Source organism: Coenobita brevimanus, chromosome 56 (genome assembly GCF_032717465.1).
Source record: "Coenobita brevimanus isolate Jiangsu-jjx chromosome 56, ASM3271746v2, whole genome shotgun sequence".
In the NCBI taxonomy this organism is placed as follows: domain Eukaryota; kingdom Metazoa; phylum Arthropoda; class Malacostraca; order Decapoda; family Coenobitidae; genus Coenobita; species Coenobita brevimanus.
The window spans coordinates 4287097-4307114 of record NC_137009.1 but is presented as its reverse complement, the minus strand read 5'-3'; the positions used below and the strand labels follow the sequence as shown (position 1 = coordinate 4307114).

General features: G+C 42.9%; 1 protein-coding gene across 1 annotated transcript in view; it reads left to right on the top strand.

The window, feature by feature from the left end:
• LOC145401608 (UDP-glycosyltransferase UGT5-like) overlaps positions 1-20018 on the top strand; it is a 263991-nt gene that overhangs the window by 177633 nt on the left and 66340 nt on the right. The gene's annotated exons all lie outside the window — the stretch shown is intronic.

Here is a 20018-nt window from a genome sequence, read left to right as displayed (position 1 = left end):
GAAAGATTATTTTGAAAGCCTGATGAATGGGAATAGAGAGAGGCTGTAAACATGATAGGTTTGGGAGTGTGCAGAGAAGGAATGCGGTACCAGGAGATGTGACACTTGCATAGGTGAAGAGTCCTGTGAAGCGGCTGAAAAATGGGAAAGCAGCTGGGATTGATGAGATGAATGCAGATATGCTTAATTGTAGTGGAAAGTGTGGAATGAAGTGCTTGTTGGAGATATGTAAGAAGGCATGGATGAGTGAAACTGTGCCTGCAGAGTGGAAAAAGGCTGTAATTGTAACCCTGTACAAAAATAAAGGTGAACGAAGTGAGTGCAAGAATTATCGTGGCATAAGTTTATTCAGTGTGGTAGGGAAGGTATATGGAAGAATTATTATAGAGAAAGTAAGAGAGAAATCAGAAGTCCTAGTGAGGTGGCTTTAGGAGTGGCAAATGATGTGTGGACCAAATATTTGCAGTGAGACAGATAGTAGAGAAAGCTTGTGAGAAGGACCATAAGGTGTTTATGTCATTCATGGATCTGGAAAAAGCATATGATAAAGTGGACAGAGAAGGATTGTGGAAAGTTTTGCTCATATACGGTGTAGAGGGTACGCTGCTAGGTATCGTCGTGAGTTTTTATGAGGGTAGTGAAGCATGCGTAAGTGAATGGTTTACGATCAGTGTCGGCGTGCAACAAGGTTGTGTGATGTCCCCATGGTTGTTCAATATATATATGGATGGGGTGGTGAGAGAAGAAAAACAGTAGTAATGAAGAGAGGGATGTCATTGGTAATGAATAGTGATGGATGGAATATCTCAAATTTGCTGTATGCTAATGATGCAGTACTGCTTGCAAGTACCGGACAAGAACTTGGTAGGCTAGTGCAGAGTTTTGCTGATGTCTGTAAGCGTCGTGCCTTGAGAGTTAATGTAGAATATAGTAAAGTGATGGTTATTGAGAGAGAAGGTGACTCCCAGTGCAATGTAACAGTGAATGGAGAGAGACTGCAATTGGTGAGAGAGTTCAAATACCTGGGTACAGTGATACAAAAAAGAGGAAAATGTGCAAAAGAAGTTGAAAGTAGGGTGACACAAGGATGAAAAGTAGCTGGTGCAATGAAGGCCTTGATGAGAAACAGAGGCTTGAGTGTTGCAGCTGCACGAGGCTTACCTGAAGGAGTGTTAGTGCCAACTTTAACATATGGATGTGAGACTATGGTGTTGCATGGAAATGAAAAGTCAAGAGTAGGAGCAGTGGAGATGGGACTGCTGAGGAATGTATGTGGAGTACAGAGGTCGGATAGGATACGAAATAATGCGATTCGTGAAAGATGCGGAGTGAGGAAGTCAGTGGACACCTGAACTGAAGAGAGTGTGCTGAGATGGTATGATCATGTGGGGAGAATGGATGACAATAGAGTGGTGAAAAAGGTATATCTGAAAGAATTTGAAGGAGGGAGGAGGCGAGGTAGGCCAAGGAGAAGGTGGAGAGATATGGTGGATGAATGTGTGAGGAAGAGAGGTTTGGAAGTCGGTGAGGCTATGGAACTGACAAGAGATTGAGCTGGCTGGGTGAATATTGTGAGGAGAAGTGCATGATAAAGGATTTTTGTCACCCCTTTTTAACATGGCGGCGTCTGGATTGACTCTGTCAGATAACATTATGTGAACTAGGAACGTGGTGAATGTTTTTCGCGTATCCGATAGAGCCAGGATTCCGGGGGCTTGAATGATGAGTGAATGGAAGCGTGGACCATTAGACTGGGCAAATTTGGGCTGTCTGGACATTGCTACTCCTCACCCTGCCCTAGGGTGGGAAAGGAGGTCTGGATAATGATTATAAAAACCCAGGAATGGTATTGGGACCGAGAGCTCCTGGACCTTGTGCGGGACTTTCTCCAAATGCAACATGTAAAAGAAAGCACCGGAAAGAGAGGATTTGTTGTACCATCAGTACTACAGTAGATCTTATATTTACTAGACAAGAAAATGACACTGACAATATTATGTATCACCCTTCAATCGGCAAAAGCGACCATGCAGTACTAAATTGCAACTTCAGGATTGTACTTGACATAGTTAACAGTAATGAAAGTTACAAAAAGAGCCTTAACTACAAAAAGGGCAACTATCATGACCTAAAGAAATACTTCTTAGAAACAGATTGGAAGAAAGAGCTTAGAGGACAAGATATAAATGATATATATAGAAAATTCTGTGAACTTTATGAAATAGGAGTCCAGAATTACATCCTTCTGCACAAAGAAGCAGAAATGAAAAAAAAATAATAATAAAGAATGTTAACAAAAATCTAAAGAAAAAGAGACTTCTTGTGGAACAGATACAGGAGACACAATAGTGAGAGGGCATATACAACTATACACAAGAATAAGGAGAGAAGCCCCAAAACAATTTGAGGAGGACATCATAAACAATAGTATTGATCAACCGAGGCTCTTTTGGAGCTACATCTGAAGCAAAACCGAAAGATAAAATACAATCCATTACAGATGAAGGGATCCTTTATACAAAAGAGAAAGATATTTGTGAAGCACTAAATAAAAATTTCCAATCAGTTTTTACAGAAGAAAATAAATTTGAGACGGATGATATGGAACATGCATGCCCAATCATATTACCAGATATACAAATATCAGAAAAAGAAATACAGGAGGAGGTAAGTAAATTAGACAAAGGAAAAGCAAATGATCCAGACGAAATTTCATAATGGGTGCTACATGAATGTGCAAAGGAGTCGAGTAGACCATTATCTTTAATATTCAAGGAATCCTTGGGTCAAGGTAAACTACCCGATATTTGGAAGAAAGAAAATAGTTTCCTTATTCAAGAAAGAGAAGAGGCAAAATCCACTAAACTACCGACCAGTTTCACTAACCAGTGTTGTAAGATACTGTAAAAGCTGATAAGAAATATTTGGGTACACCATCTACAACACACTATGATAACAGAAAGGGAATTTGGTTTCAGAAGGGGAAAATCATGTGTTACTAATCTATTAAGTTACTATGACAGAGCTGCAGAATCAATACAGAAAAGAGACGTATGGGTGGACGGTATCTATCTAGATTTCAAGAAAGCATTTGACAGAGCACTGCGCGAAAGACTTTTATGGAAACTGTACCATCAAGGAGGAATCCGAGGCAAACTGTACAGTTGGATATAAGATTTTCCCAGAAAAAGGGAAATGAGAACAGTACTAAGAGGAAATTACTCATCATGGAGGGAAGTGACTAGCGGAGTTCCACAGGGCTCAGTGCTGGCACCAGTTATGTTTTTAGTGTTTATAAATGACATAGACAGTAATATTGGAAATGAAAGTTATTTAAATATGTTTGCTGATGATGCAAAAATACGAAAGAGCATTACTAACACAGACTTATGTAAAGAGCTACAAGAAGAATTAAATAAACTTCATGAATGGAGTAACACATGGCAAATGGAATTCAATGTGGACAAATGGCATGTAATCATGTTTGGTAAAAGTGGGAAAAGACCAGATTGGGATTATAAGGTAGGAAGTAAAACCCTACACATACCAGAAAGAGAGAAGGACTTGGGTATGATTATCAGACACAGACTATCTCCAGCTGACCACATAAGTGAGAAGGTACGGAATATGTACACTCTGCTTTTTTTTTTTTTTTTTTTTTTTTTTTTATGTGTCCGACTCTGGGCATAGGCTTCACAGCCTGCCCTCAAGGCCCAGTAGTCCTCCTACATATCCTACACCTCTCTCCATGCAAATATGAGAACAACATTCATATACATAAATGAAGACATGCTAAGAAAGATAACATCTTTCATCAAACCAACCCTGGAGTATGCATCAGTAGTCTGGAGTCCTTATCTCAAGTAACACATAGATATGATTGAAGAAGTTCAAAGGACCGCTACAAGATGGGTACCAAGCTTAAGGAATCTAGGCTATGAAGAAAGACTAGAAAAACTGAATCTGCCAACACTACAAGAGAGAAGGAAAAGAGGAGACATGATTATGCTGTATAAATGGATATCAGGGAAGGAGAAGCTAGACATAAATGAATATATAACCTATGGGGAAGCATCAGCAAGAGGACACTGCATAAAACTGCATAAAAAGAGAGGCGATAAAGACGTAAGGAAATTTAGTTTCCCAAATAGGGCAATAGATCAATGGAATGCACTACCGAATGAAATACTGTTCGCCAAAACAATTCATAAATTTAAGAGGATGTTTAATGAAAGTGGTTTAATACACGGGACAGTACAAGCTTGACTCATTCCTGTACAGATACAATTAGGTAAAAACAATTAGGTAAGGTAAAGTAAGAACACACACACACACACACACACACACACACACACACACGAGAGAGAGATAGATAGAGAGAGAGAGAGAGAGAGAGAGAGAGAGAGAGAGTCCTCCTCACGCAGTATTACCCCCTTCATCCATTGTTTTGGGATCTCAAGTGGTGTGGATGGTAGCAAATGCATATGCTAATCTTCCTTGATATGAATATATTCCCATAGACTCACTATTTACCCCCGGAGTCACTACACAAAAGTTTTACACATTTCTCTCCCGAAACTCCTAAAACCTACTACAGTTATGCCTACCCATGATATATTGGGTGAGGGTGGGTGATTTCTCCAGTAATAAGAACTGTTGTTCTTTTGCCCAATGCAACAGTAGAGCTCTTCTGTCGGAGTGCAAGAGAAGAGTTATATATGGACCAATCTGAACAGTAACTACCAGACGCCTTAATCACACAAGGGAAGACCACAAACAAATCGCCTCCATTTCGCCCTCTCCTCCGCCATTTGACTCCCCTCCCCCCAGATCACACACCCCTCCCTCATATACTTCCCCACTCCAACTCTCTGTCTCATCCTTCACCTCCTCCTTCCTCTCCTCCCTTCCAGCTCACTCACATACACTCTTTTTGTAAATCTATCACTCCCCATTCTCTCCACATGGAGTAACCAACTTAATTTATTTCTCCTAACACTCTATCACATCCACGTCCTCACCACGACGCCCCTTCATTTCTACAATTGTAAGTCTGTGTCTCCATGTAACCCCACATACTCCTCTCTCATAACATAATTTCACTGCTCTCACTCTTGACTGATGTCCCTCCAACAAGGTCCAAACTTCACTTCCTTACATTAGAGTTGGTATGACAATACTCTCATGCAGTGATCCTATTACTTTCATGCTCACTCCTTATTTTTAATCAATGCTTTCAAAAACCAACCATCCTTCCGTGTTGTACCCTTTTAAGCACTTCCATCCTTACTCATTGCACAACATAAGTACTTAAATGCACCCACATTTTCCATTTCCTGGCTGTATATTCAGTGACTTCATTTCTGTCGAAGACGATGACTTTAGTCTTCCCAGCATTCACCTTCAGATTTCGTGTCTTACACACTCTCCCAAACTCACTCATCAAGCTTTGCAGTTCCCCTTCATCTTCACTTTATAATACACAGTCATCTGCAGACAACAGTACAGGATGTTTCCAAACCCCATCCTCTCTCATTAGGACCACTCCAACATCCACTGCCCTACCTTGTATCTCTTTTATAACCCCATCTATATACAGTTTGAACAATCATGGAGACATGACACATCCCTGTTTCAGTCTAACATTCAAAGAGAAAAATTCACTCAGCTCACTATCCACACGCACTGCAGCCTTGGCACCCTCATACATTCCCTTTGTGGCATTCAGTAACTTTCCATTTATTCCATATATTCTTGATGTTTTCCAAATTCCTTCTCAATCCACCCTGTCATATGCCCTCTCCAAACCCATGAAGGCCACATATAATTTCTTTCCCTTCTCTAGAAACTTTTACACTAAAGATCTAGGATTGAATATCTAATCTACAGAACCGCTTCCCTTCCTAAAACCTCCCTGTTCTTCTTCAACTAATTCCTCTGGTATTTCCCTAACTCTCTCAGTAAGTATCCTACCATATACTTTTCTTAGTACACGAAGAAGACAAATGCCCCTATGATTACCATATCCTTCTTTTTCCGCTTTTCCTGTGTACAGGGGAATAATTATACCTAACTTCCAATCATCCGGGACTCTACCTTCCTCCAAGGCCAATCTACATATCTTCCATATCCATTCAACTACTATCTCTCCCCCATGCTTCAGCATTTCACCACACATTCCAACAATTCCTGGGGCTTTCCCCATTTTAATGCTTTTCATCCCTTCCACAACTTTCATCCTACTGATTTCTTCCTCTCTTCTCACATCCCTCCGTCTCCCAGGCATTCCACAGCCACTTATACTCGCATTACGTTCATTCTCTATGTTCAACAATTCGTTAAAGTGTTCTCTCCATCTACTCACTTATTCTCCCTTCTCCACTAGTAATCTACCATTTTTATCTTTCACTCCCCTACTAACTTCATTGCCACCCAGTCTAACTTTCTTTACCTTTTTCTAGAACATTTTTTTTTACATTCTCTCCACTTTACACTCAAATTCCTTCCAAATTCCTCATCCACTCTCTTCTTACTGTCTCTTACTAATCTTTTCACTTCCCTCTTCCTGTCTACATACAACTCGCTCTTCCGTCTGTCAACTTCTTCCATGTCCCTGTTTCTCATTCATTCATTAGATGCTTTGTTCTTTTGTGGCACTGCATCTCTAACCTCTTCATTCCACCATGCTGTTCCCTGCATCTCCTTTCGTCTTCTCTGCATCCCACACACCACCTCACATGCTGCATACATTTCTTCTGTGATTATCTTGCACACATCTTCCATGTCCCTCATCTGCTCCAGTCCATATTTACCCAATTACTCCTCCACTTCCCTCTTATATTCTGCTCTTTTTTCATCCTCTTGTAACCTTTCCACCCTCCTTGTATGAGCTACTTCCTCCTGTCCTTCCCTTCTTTTATTTCTTCATTTCGTTTGGACACTGATTCTGACCACCCCAGTCTCTATACACACCTTTTTTATTTTACTTCTGCCACTTCAAGATTATTAGTCTGGAATTATCTTTCCCTGTGCAAGGGGTAGTGGAGTAAGGTTTTAATCATTTGAAACAAAAGAATCCATCTTAAAGTTAACAAAATGGCTTGCAAAGAGCAAGAATGGATAAAAGTAAAATGGCATCATTGCTATCAGTAGGTTAAGAGGCTTCTTTTCTGGAGAGTAAAAGATAAATGTACCATAATTATTATTTCCTTTTCATTTTTTATTGCCTTAAATCTTTATTAGTCATCAGAAGGGCAAAGTCCCAGGACTAAACATGAAAGGCAATAGTAATCAGTTGTCTACCCCTGAATGGCATAATGTAAGCAATAATCACAGCGACCCTTTGGAATTATTTGGTACAGCCCTGACATGTGGGCACTAAAAAGAAATTGAAATAGGCAGGCAAAGCAGCATAATAATATAACAAAAAAGGCATGAAAAGACATTTATTGACAAAAAAGGCAAACAAATGCATGTATTTCCACCACCAAAATGTGGTTAAAAATGATAATATGAAGGTATAGTACACTAAGCCTTTGGTCTAGTGTATATATACTCGTACAAGTGAAAAACCTTGCCTGAATAATTCTCATCTTTACAAAATTAGACACTAGCAGAAATTGATTATTTTCACATTTTTTTCTCAGAAAATAACAATTTTCTTGTAGAAAGGGGGAGTTTTGACCATTATCAATTTTTCACAGTAAAGAAAGGAAACTTCATAGTCATTCCCTATTAGAAGAATAGCAGCATAGTTATAAATAGCACTTTCATTTTTTTTATGGACTTTGGCCACTAGGTAGATTTGGGGAAGACTGAACCAGAGGCACAAATGAATGAATGACCGACGGTGGTGCCCCCGGGTTCGTCCCGTTGGTAGAAATTTGACAACTGACATAAGTCAACGCTGGCCATTCGCCTATTAAATTAGCCTGTCATACCCTGTCTTAGTTTTTATCAACGTAATTAAGTTTTTCGAAAAACTTTTATTATAAATTCTTATAAATAACTATATTAGCACGTTAACCCCTATCCGCCGGCTGATGTGTATGCACGACAGGATTCAGGTCACGGAGGGCCGCCGGTTGACTTGTTATACTGCACTCACCTTCCCGCCACTGTTTGAGCGCGGGACCAATTTCTGTGATACCTACGGGGTAGGTAGGAACCCTAGGCACCCCGCAGTTGCGCGGTTCTGTGTATGCTCGGCAGTGGTAGCGAGAGGAGACATGTCATCTTCCATGACACCATCTGATTCCGTCCCACTGCATGAAGGGCCGATTGCCTCATCAACCCCCACAAAAATTCAGCCCTTAGTGCCACATAAAGGGTTTAGTGATAATGCCATAGGACGTGCCCTTGACGGTACTGTCTCCTCTCGTACGCTCAGCTAGAGTACGTCCTCAGAGGAGAAAAAAAGCTACGACATGGAGAGCGAGCTCTCTCGCCCTCGAACCCCTACTCGCCCTCCGATGTTAGAGGGGGCTCTCCGACTTCTCCAGGAGGATGGGACAGTCTACGAGAGTGATGATTTCGGCGATTAGGAGGCGCAAGATGACCCAGGACATCGGGAAAGTGACGCTTACCTGGCGGTCATCTGCGGAAAAAATGCCGCAGAGCCGTTTCCCCCACACTCTCGTCGCTTGCTTGCCGACGTATCTTCCTCCAGCACTCTCCCACACCTCAGCCTACCACATCAAGGGCAGAATCTCCACAATCAGGCCCTTCGGGAGTGGTATGAGTACTGAACAGGTGTGTGGGGAAGTGTAAATAGTGTACAGCACTGCAGAAGTTTGTGCATTTTCATAAATGAGTGAAATGTGTGATATTATGAGTGAATTATAGAAAGTGCTAAGATATAAGTCTTTTATAAGTTCTACAAGTGCATATAAGTGATTTATAGTAAGTGCAATGCAGGAGCTGATACTGTTTATTGGATATTGGTTAGAAAATTATTGGATATACCTTGAGTTTGCCTACTTTTTACCTAAAAGAAAACCACTTGTGAGCGGGCCACCATGAATAATACCGGCTTCGCTATACCTAAATTATTTCACTCAATACTCAGGGGGATTGTGCCAAATATGAGCATCAGTGTATCTGTGAGGTGAAGTACAAATAATGTTAGTTGTGTAAAACATTTATATGATTTTTACTATAACCTTGATTAGTATAAAGCAATCTGATTTACAATACAAATAATTACCTCATGCTCTACGATCAAGTGTCATAGAGCAACAGCACTTACTTGTCAAAGTGTAATTACCCGTAATCGTGATGTAAAGTGCAGTTCTAAGTGTCTTAGTAAAGGAGAAATATGATTATTTACGGAAGAAGTGAGTACAGAAAAACGACGACATATTTCCTTTCCCACACACCTACAAGCCATAGTGGCATGGTGGTGTGGGCGGTAAATCCCTGGGTGAGCCACATGAACCGAGTGATGACTCATTTTCACGGCGGTAAGAAGGAGTAGAAAAAAACGAGTGGAATATTCCACATTCCAAGGACACATGGGCATTGTTACAATCACCACTTCAGCCAGAACTGCCAATGCTAGCCAGCCGGGCCAAGGCCATTGCCAGTGGCGCACGCTCCGAGCCATGGTCCAAAACGTGAAAAACCACCCGTCTTCAACTCATCCTTACTCATCGACGGGACCACCTAGAGACCTCGGGATACCTTCACTGGAAAGAGGAAGAGTTGTTGAGTCTTGTGAACTTTCATTGAATTCTCTAGCTATTCCTGTTTGTCAGATATAAGGGTTTGAAATAAGGGTATTTTTTCCAAAATCTCGGAAATCGCCCGTAGGGAGGAGTGTGCAGCTGCCGGGAACCCCCCAGTGGCTAAGGGTTAATAACTATTATTGTGTTAACATAAAAAAAAACGTCATTGTTATCTGGTACAATTAGAGAAAACAGCATGGCCTTGTTGAGAAGCTGGATTTGCTGGAAGTTTCTCAATGTTTCTCATAGTTTGTGACGTGTCAGAGTTGCCAGTTAGCCTGCTATTTGTGAGCGAGTTATTTTGTATGTTGTACATTGATACTTGTTCTCTTTTTTTCTCTATAATGTTTTATTTATGTAATTATTTGTTAAATTATGTAACTTTATCTCACTTTGTAAGCTAAATAATTTAGTCATATGCAGTGTAACAAAACTCTGGATGTTTGGATGTTTTGGATATCTCCGAATTGGCAACTGTTGCTTCTCCTAGAACGTAGATCATTCTAGAATACAGGATGCTTATATAAGGGTGGGGAAGAGACTATAGCAGTTTCAGTTCAGTTTGAGTTTAATTCAGTGTCAGTGCAGTGAAATTACAAATTGTATAGCTCCAGGACTTGTGAAAACAGTGAAGTGTAGTTGGCAAGCATTAAGTGTATTTGGAGTTAGTGAAGATTGTATAGCTCCAGTACGTTTGAAAGCAGTGAAATGAAGTTGGCAAGCATTAACTGTAATTATTTGAAAAATAAGTACAGTGAACTTAAGAAGCCAATGTTTATTGACCACGCCTGAGCTGATGATGTGTACTGTACACCAAAGGCTGCCTCTTGGAAGAACAACTTCCTGGGCAATATCCTTCCTATATTGAATTACTGCTTTTGGAGCCAATGGCAGTGTGGGACATGGAGATGTAACACTGGTGTCAGGAGTGTGGATCATAAGTGCTGCATTGAGTCAAATCTACATGGAGCAAAGGAGTGTGCAGACAAGGTCCCGAGCTGGGCAGGAGGAAGTGTGTCCCTGGTTACAATCATGAAGCTATTACAAGCACAAAATGTACAAGCACAGAATGAAGGCCTACAGGCACAAAGTGTATAACTACATGCACAGAATGAAGGACAGAAAGAACTCAAAGAACAATTACAGGCTCAAAATGAATAATACAGAGAATTCAGAGAACGGTTACAGGTACATCATGAAGAAATCAAAGAACAATTGCAAGCACAGAGGGAACTTCAAGAAGCATTATGTGAGCAACAGAGGGAATTGCAATTGAGGATGCAAGGACAGCTAGATGCTTTTGGTGGGAAATGAAGGAAGAACAGGAACAATTGAAGAAGAAAATGTACACTGATCTACAGCAGCAGAAGTATGAGGTAAGTAATAACATGATGAGTGCAAACAGCATCAAGACCACCAGTTAGAGACAGTGAGAGAATTGTGATGGAGTGCAGACAGCATGTAGATAACAAGTTGAAGCAAGTAGTCAACCATGTAAAGATAATTAGCGAGAAGATTGAGGCTGTAGAGAAATATTGCACTTCTGAGCCTCGAGCTAGTGTACAGGGAGCATATGAAAAGAATGGACAGTGTATGGTGAATCTTGACGGATCCCAAGCATCTAAATGTAAGATTACTGGGCTGAATAATCAGAATGCAGAAGTTGTAAGTCCTGGACTTAATAATGATGCCTGAGGTTTTAGGCCCCAAACCAGTGAAGTGCATGGCTATAATGGGGGTACAAACAAAATGAAACCTCGGGATTTTGATGGTATAGTATCTTGGGAAGCTTACCATGTACAGTTTTAGTTACTTGCTGATCAGAATGGTTGGGATGATAGGCAGAGGGCAGTGCAGCTTGTTGCTAGCCTCAAGGGTGCTGCAATGGAAATTCTTGCTCAGATGTCAGTAGAGGAGAGGAACAGTTTTCAGTCCTTATTAGAAGTACTGGAGTGCAGATATAGGACCATGTACCTGTACCAGAGTGAGGTTTACAAGGCAAGACTCCAGACCCATGTACGGGCTCGAAACTAATCCCTACAGCAGCTTGTTCATGACCTGGAGAGTATGACATACAAGGCATACCACTGAGCAGTACCTGACCTGATGGTTTTTCTCCTGAGGAAGCGGTTCATTGATGCTCTTGATAGTACAGAGTTGAAAGTGCAAGTGAAGCAGGCACAACCTAGAAGCATGCAAGAGTCAATAGCCGGGGCATTAGAATTTGTGTCCTACATCAGATCTAGTATGTCACCTTTTCAGGCAGGTCGTAGTGTGGGATTCAAGGCAATAAATGGGCAAGTACATGAAGCGGAAAAATTAGAAGGAAGTTGCTGGTACTCTGAAAAGCCAGGACATAGGAAAGAGGACTGCTACAAGTGGAAAAAAGAACAGGAGATGACAAGAGGAGGTTGCTGGTTCTGGGGGAAGCCATGAAACAAAAAGGATGGTTGTTACAAATGAAAGAAGGAGGAAGAACTGAGCAGTGCAAGGAAATCAACAATTGTAACAAAACGGTGTTGGACATGTAGTGAGATGGGACACTTCATTTCTGAGTGTTCAAAGAAGAAATAAAAGGATAAGAAGAGGGCTGCAGAAACCCAGAGAGAAGTGGAAAACTAGCAGAGGCTGGGGTTAAGGGCGAACGACCAGCTGGCTTTTCCCAAGTAGCCCCACCACCAAGAAAATGCAAGAGAACTGCAATCGACAGTGTGCGATTAGATGGAAGAATAGATGGAAGAAAAGTCTTCCCTAGTGACTGATTCAGTCTCAGAGAAGACCTTTCTGAGGCTTGATGTGTTACATCATCAGAATCTGCCCGAGTCCTCAGAACAACTGTGTGGTGTAACTGGGCACCGCACAGAACTGAGGGGACCCTTGGATGTCCGAATTGAAGTGGCAGGGCAAGAGGCCACTATTCCAGTCTCTGTAGCCAAGATGGAGGATCCTTGCCTTCTTGGTCTGGACTATATGATGTTTCAATGGGATGGAAGCTGGACTTTGCTCCATGAAGCTGAAGGTTCGAGGAAAGTCGCTTCCCGTCACGACAGTGAGACATACCAGATCTAGTAGCGAGATTAAGGCAATTCAAATTAAAGTGATGCCTCCCAGAAGAGGCTGGATGACTCCGTCGCTGATGCCTGTCCAGGATGGAAGACTGCATTGCACACAATCACTTACGCCAACAACACAACATACACTCTTTGAGAGCTCTGTGGGAAAGCCTGGTCTCGGACATGGCCTTCCTATGGGGCTCGGGGCTGTTCGGCCAGACTACCTAGGGAACAACTACTACTACAGCGATGCCCCGAAGATCAGAACTTCTACTCCAGTGTAAGGTGAGTGGCTCTTTTGACAGCTTTCTACGAATGGTGGAGCCAGATGCATGGTGCAAGACGAAGGCCAGTGTGATGGTGGGAAGATCTTTTGTGGAAACAGGTGCAGTGATGTACTTGTTGTTGTGGCCAAGTTCTCCCGTTAGTCATGGAAGATCAATAAGGGAGAAATGGAGAGACTGTGTCAGGTGGTGGACCCTGAATGGCATCAAAGGAAGGTCTGCAAAAGGAGTGTAGTCAAAGAAGATGGGTATCTGCCAGACTAGTTACAAGACCTATTGACAATGAGTTGCCAGTGCCTGGATAACTCACAAGTGCTGCAGTTGAGGCAGCTGCTGACAAAGTTTGCTGACATATTTTCCACCAGAGATCTAGACCGGGGGTGTACTGATCTGGTGGACACTGAAGTCACACCCCAATAAAACACCACCACGAATGATCGCACCAACTACATGGCAAGAAATGGAGGTGATGGAGAATCTTCAAAGTCAGGGAGTGATAGAAAAGTCCAGCAGTCCTTGGGCATCAGCAGTGGTTCTGGTAAAGAAGAAGGATGGCTCGGTTATGTGCTGTGTGAATTATCGAGTCCTGAATAAAGTGCCAGTGAAGGATGCATACACTTACTAAGGATTGATGACATGCTGAACTCAGTGTCAGGTGTCAAGTGGTTCTCCACCTATTATGAAAGCAGGATACCACCAGGTTAAGGTTGCAGAGAAGGACAGGGAGAAAAGAGTCTTTTCATATGGGCGGGGTTTATGGCAGTTTAACCCATTGCATCCAGGTGTCATGTATACATGTCGACCTGGGATCGTCCAGGTGACATGAATACATGATCTAGTAATCTGCACTCTTCTTTGAATATTCAGCTGGTTATTTCTACCACACTCAGCCATTGGCAGCCCTCCATCACGCATCACAGTCACGTTCCAGTTGCCTGCTGACCTCCATCATGGATAGACCTATGCAAAAAAATTTCTGTGTCCAGACCCTCAGCTGAGCACCCACAGCCGCCAACTTCAACACCAGGGAAGTTTATAGGCCTGAAAAGGAAAGTGCGATAGGGAGACAACTGGACTTGCCATTATTGCCAATTGTGAGTGGAGAAAGTGACTCTTCCTCTGAGGAAAGTGACCTCGCCATGCTGAGTGTGGAAATGTATTTGTCAGATGAGGAGGATGACCATGAGTTCCCCACTGTGAGACGATTTTTTCCCTCTGAACATTCATCTGTCATTCCTGATAATGGATATGAGTCAGATGATACTGATGATCCTGGAAAGGGGGATATTCACACAGTGGACAAGATGGAAGAGGAGGTAGGGAATGAGAAAGGGAGGAAGTGGAGTAGGGAGGGAGGGAGGAGGAAACGCTGCAGTGGAGCATCGCACCAGCACATGACTCCAGGCCTACCATGGAATTTTCTACTCAACCTACCACTATAGTAGCCTACCCCACTTGACCTGTACTCGTCCTGCATCTTTACCTGTCTCACCACATGCCTCGCCACGCCAGCCAGCCTCACTTTGTGCCTCGCCACGCTGGCTTGCCTCACCATGTGCCTCGTCACACCAGCCTGCCTCACCACTTGCCACACCACACCAGCCTGTTTCATCACATGCCTCGCCAAGCTGACCTTGCTCACCATGTAGCTCATCACACCTGCTTGCCTTGCCACACCAGCCTGCCTCACCACTTGCCTTGCAACATGACCTCGCCTCATCACCACAGCAGAGTATGTTGGGGTATGCAGGTGCAGCTGCACAGCCACCATAATTTTATGAACAGCAGGCACGTGACTGTCGCCACATTTCACTGTTGCCGCCATCACAAGTATTACCGTCATCTGCATCATCATCACTACCACCATCACTTGCTTCATCAAGTATTTGTCTGACTCACCATCACAGTGCCCTTCTAGGGACTGGGGCAGCACACGGGGTAGGCCACGTGCAAGCAGGCAAGACAGGGACCAAGGTAGGTATGTTAGAAACATTTACCTGGGGGGAAGGGATGGGGTTTCAGCCTGATGTACCTGTGTTTCTTGAGATAAATGCAGGTGTGCAGCTAGAATTCCCGTGCAATACATCATCCACTCATGTTGATTTTTTCATAGCTTATTTTACAACAGTGATGGATTACATTCTAAAGGAAATAAATGCATTCAGGGGTTGCTTCTGTAACTGGGATGAAACCTTGCACATTCATGAAAGTGTGAAAAGGAAGGACTGGACAATGATGAATGTTAGTGAGATGTATGTTTGGCTTGCACTGACTATGATGATGCCCCACATCAAAAACACAATATTCATAATTACTGGATTACTGGACTAGTGGATGATAATGCTTCGACACCAATGTTCGGTAAGTATGTGCCACGGGGCAGGTACCTCGACATCCTCAGGTATTTGCATTTCTCATCCAACATGGACCCACACTCGAACGATAGGGTATGGAAAATTCGCTCAATTCTGGAAATGATGATTGAAAAATGTAGATCATATTTTAGGCCATTCCAGAAGGTTGCTATCAACGAGTCACTTGTTCTGTTTAGGGGACATCTTGCCTTCATACAGTACATTCCATCATAGAAACACTGTTTTGGAATTAAATTTTTTGTTTTGTGTGATTGCAAAACTGGCTTTATGATAGATTTCACTGTATGCAGCAAGTGATGTGGAGTTATCGAACGTTGACCCCTATGGCTTCTCTGGCTCAGTCGTGAAGAAACTCATGGACAGGTACTTCGATGGCAACCATATCTTGTTTACTGATAATTATTACACAGCACCAAGTCTTGCAAAGTACCCGCAAGAACACAACATCGGATCGTGTGGCACTGTCCGTGCAAAAACGTTGGCCATCCTTTCCCAAGGGCACCGTGAAGGAGGAGTGCAGGACCTTGAAATCAGGTAAACTCCGTGCTATTCAAAGGCACGATAAGTGAATGTAAATGTCCTCTCCACGGTCCGTGAAGGTAAATTGGTAGACACAGGCAAGGTCGATGAACAAGGCAGGCAGTCTTCAAGTCTAATGCAGCTATCGACTATAATGTCAACATGGCACTCGTTGATAAACCTGATATACAGATTAGCACCATCGACTGTCTGGGGCAGTGCTGTAAGTGGTACAAGAATTCATTCGTACATGTACTTGACATCTGTGTACTAAATGCTTTCATTCTTTAAAGGACATAACAAAGACAAGCACATCCCTCAGACAGTTTGAGAAGGATATAATTTACTGCCTTCTGGAGAGATATGGCCAAGTAATGCCTGCTGTGAAACGGAGGCACAGTGTACGGCTACTGCCTGACAGCCTGCAGTGCAGGGACTACCTCAGTGGGCATAACATGGAAGTGCTGCCTGCAGGCTATGTTTGCGCAAATTCATTGTGACGATCACATCAACACCACATGACGAGGTGGTGGTGTGCTGAATGCCAGTTGGCACTGTGCACTTCCTGTTTCTTTGACTTTCACTCAAAGACCGAGTGGTAGAAGTCAGGGTTGTATGAATAAGTTAATGTTAGTTTAGTACATATGTTGGTATTTGTGTAATTAGAAAAAATGGTTTTACTGCTCTGGGTATATTTATGTGAATAATGGAAGGAGAAAGTTTGTTTCATGAAGTCAGTCGTATTTTTTTATTGAAAGTTATTGTGTGGATACATACTGTATTTGTTATGATGAAAAAGTACAAATCACAGGAAAAAAATATATATATATGTCGTAGAGGAAAATATTTTCGATTATGGACAGTACGTCAAAAACTACTTTGTTCACAATATTTTTTTTAAGTTTTATGTATAAATAGTAGTAGTAGTTGTAGTAGTAGTGGTAGTAGTTCTAGTAGCAGTGGTAGTAGTTGTAGTGGTAGTAATAGTAGTAGTTGGAGTTGTGGTAGTGGTAGTAGTAGTAGCAGTAGCTGTAGTAGTGGTAGTTGCAGTAGTAGTAGTTCCAGTAGTGGTAGTTGTAGTAGTAGTAGTAGTAATAACAGTAGTATTTGTAGTAGTTATTGTAATACCCAGACATCTAGTGGCCCAGCGGTGCTAGAATCAAGCGACAATGCAAGTCAAACATACATCTCCGTGTGTGTGTGTGTGTGTGTGTGTGTGTGTGTGTTCGTGTGTAAGGCGGTGGTGGTGGGACTATGTTGAGACAAGCAGGCAGCCTGCCTCAAGGTCGTTGCTGTGGTTACCGGACTCCCAGCAACAATCACGCCACACTTATGGAAAATATTCACATAAATAATGTTTGTGGTGGATTGCAGTCTTCCGGAAGTGTTATTATTGTGGAGGAATAGTCTAAGCCTTAGTTGTCATCGCACCTCTGCCATGCATATGAAAGTGTGCAAAAAACAACAAAAAATTGCCCACTTTCTGTACTCACTCACTCTCCCTACACACACTTCATTCACCATCTGAGGTAATCAGCTTGAACTCGAAGGATTGGTGAGTATTATGACACTTTGTTTTTTTCATTTTTGATTAAGTGTTAGCTGAGATTATGAAGGTTTAAAAATACATGATTTTCTCAGGAATGCATGGCTTTGGGAAGGGTTAGCAGGAATTTATGCTGGACACGATGGGTTAAAGTGATACCATTTGGCCTATGTATTACCCAGCTACTTTGAACCTCTCATGGATCGTGTACTGGAAGGCCTGCACTAGCAGACAGCACTCATCTACCTGGATAATGTAACTGTGTTAGGATGGACTTTCGACCAGGAATTGAAGAGGCTGTCTCAGGTGTTCAACTGGATCCGAGTGCTGCACCTCAAGCTCAACCCCAAGAAGTGCTACTTGTTCCAGAAGAAAGTGAAGTACGTGGGACATATTGTAGGTGAGGGCAGAGTCCGTACTGAACCAGAGAAGGCGGTAGCTGTGGAAAACTGGCCAGTTCCATATTATGTAAAGGACCTACAGAGTGTCCTGAACTTGTGTACCTGCTATTGGCGTTTTGTCAAGGACTTTGGAACAATAGCTGCACCTCTGCACAGGTTAATGGGGAAAAGGCAGAAATTTGTGTGGACAGCAGTGACTCATAAGCCCTTTGATGAACTCAAGCAAGTTTTGGCAAGCTCTCTAGTATTACACTACCTAGATCAGAGTCAGCCATTCATCCTGGACTGTGATGATAGTGACCATGGTACTGGCGAAGTCCTGTTGCAGAAGGATGACACAAAGCATGCAGTAACATATTACAGCAAGAAGTTCAGTCCACCAAAGCAGAAATACTGTGACCCATAAGGAGCTCTTGGCAGTGATTTCTTCCATCCCTACTTGTATGGGTCCTACTTCAACATCAGGACAGACCATGTGACACTCAAGTGGCTGAAGACGTTACAGAATCTGGAAGGGCAACTGGCACACTGGCTTTGGAAGCTGAATGAGCACAACCACGAGGTGCAACACCATCCCGGGTGAGTACATGGAAATGCTGACAGCCTGAGTCATCGGACTTATGACCCAGAGTGCCGGCAGTGTAGTAAAAAAGAAGATCGAAGCAAGAAGTGCAACCATACTGCAGTGATAGGGCTGGTGTCAGCTAAAGAAGACCTGGAGAAGATGCAGAGGGAGGATGCAGATTTACAACCAGTGCTAGAATGGCTGCAGTGAAGTACAGTGCAACCATCTTGGGAAGAAGTTTCCAGATTCAGCCCTGCGACTAAGAGCTACTGGAGTCAGTGGGACCTCCTTTGTTTGAACAACGGACTACAGGAGCGTCAGTGAGAGACACCCGATGGCCTCAACAAGAATTGGCAACTGATGGTTCTGAACAAAATGAGGTCTGGAATCCCTGATGAGTCTCATAACCAGATCACAATGGGCATCTGGGAGTGAAGAAAACTCTAAGTGGGCAGTGACAGAGGTTCTACTGGATCGGCATATGTTAGGATGTTGAAGAGTGGTGTTGGACCTGTGATGTATGTTGTGCCAAGAAGGGACCCAAGAAACGTGGTTGCGTCTCTCTCCAGCTGTACCAAGTGGGTGCACCGATGGAAAGAGCCGTAGTGGACATCGCTGGACCTTTGCCATTCACTAAGAGAGGGATCTGGTATATATTTGTTGCCAGGGACTACTTCACAATGTGACCAGAAGCCTATGTCATCCCTGAACAAGAGGCCTTAACTGTTGCTCAGGTGTTGGTTGACTAGTTATTCTATCATTCTGGGATGCCACAAAAGCTACATTCAGACCAGGGTAGAAACTTTGAGTCTGCTGTGTTCCATGAGTACCGCAAGTTACTGGAGATCAAGAAGATCAGGACGACCCCATTAAGGCCACAGTCAGATGGGATGGTGGAGAAATTCAACTGGACCCTGGGACAAGAAAAGGTCAAGTACTGCATAGATGGACAAATGGAATGGGACCAGAAATTACCTGCGTTGCTGATGGCATATTGGTCTGCATCCCATGAGTCTACCAGCTACACTCCTGCAAAACTGATACTGGGCCACGATTTTCATTACCCTTTGACTTGTTAATGGTAAGAACACCTTGTGAAGAGCTGCGTACTGACACCTCCAGCAATGAGAAACATCTTCAGGAAAGTCTGACTGAGATACGTCATCAAGTGCAAGGAGCCGAAAAGTTTTCAGGAGGTGTTGAAGTGCAAGTATGATGCCATGGCAAGTGAGGTGAGCTTCATGGATGGTGACAAAGTTTGGTTGTATAATCCTCAGCAGAGGAAGGGACAGTCACTGAAGCTGCAGAGCATGTGGGACAGGCCTTACTCTTGTGCTGGCCCGCCTATCAGACATAATGCACCGGTTTCAGAGAGACAGGAAGTCTCGTCTAAGGGTGGTAAATGTGAATTCTCTATGGCAGTACCACAGAGCTCTCCCGCAACCATGGATGATGAAGAGGACAAAGGAGCTGAAGTGCAAGAGGATGGTGGTTGTTTCCCAATAGAAGTACATCAGGAAGAGGATCAAGATATTCCACAAGAAGTAAAC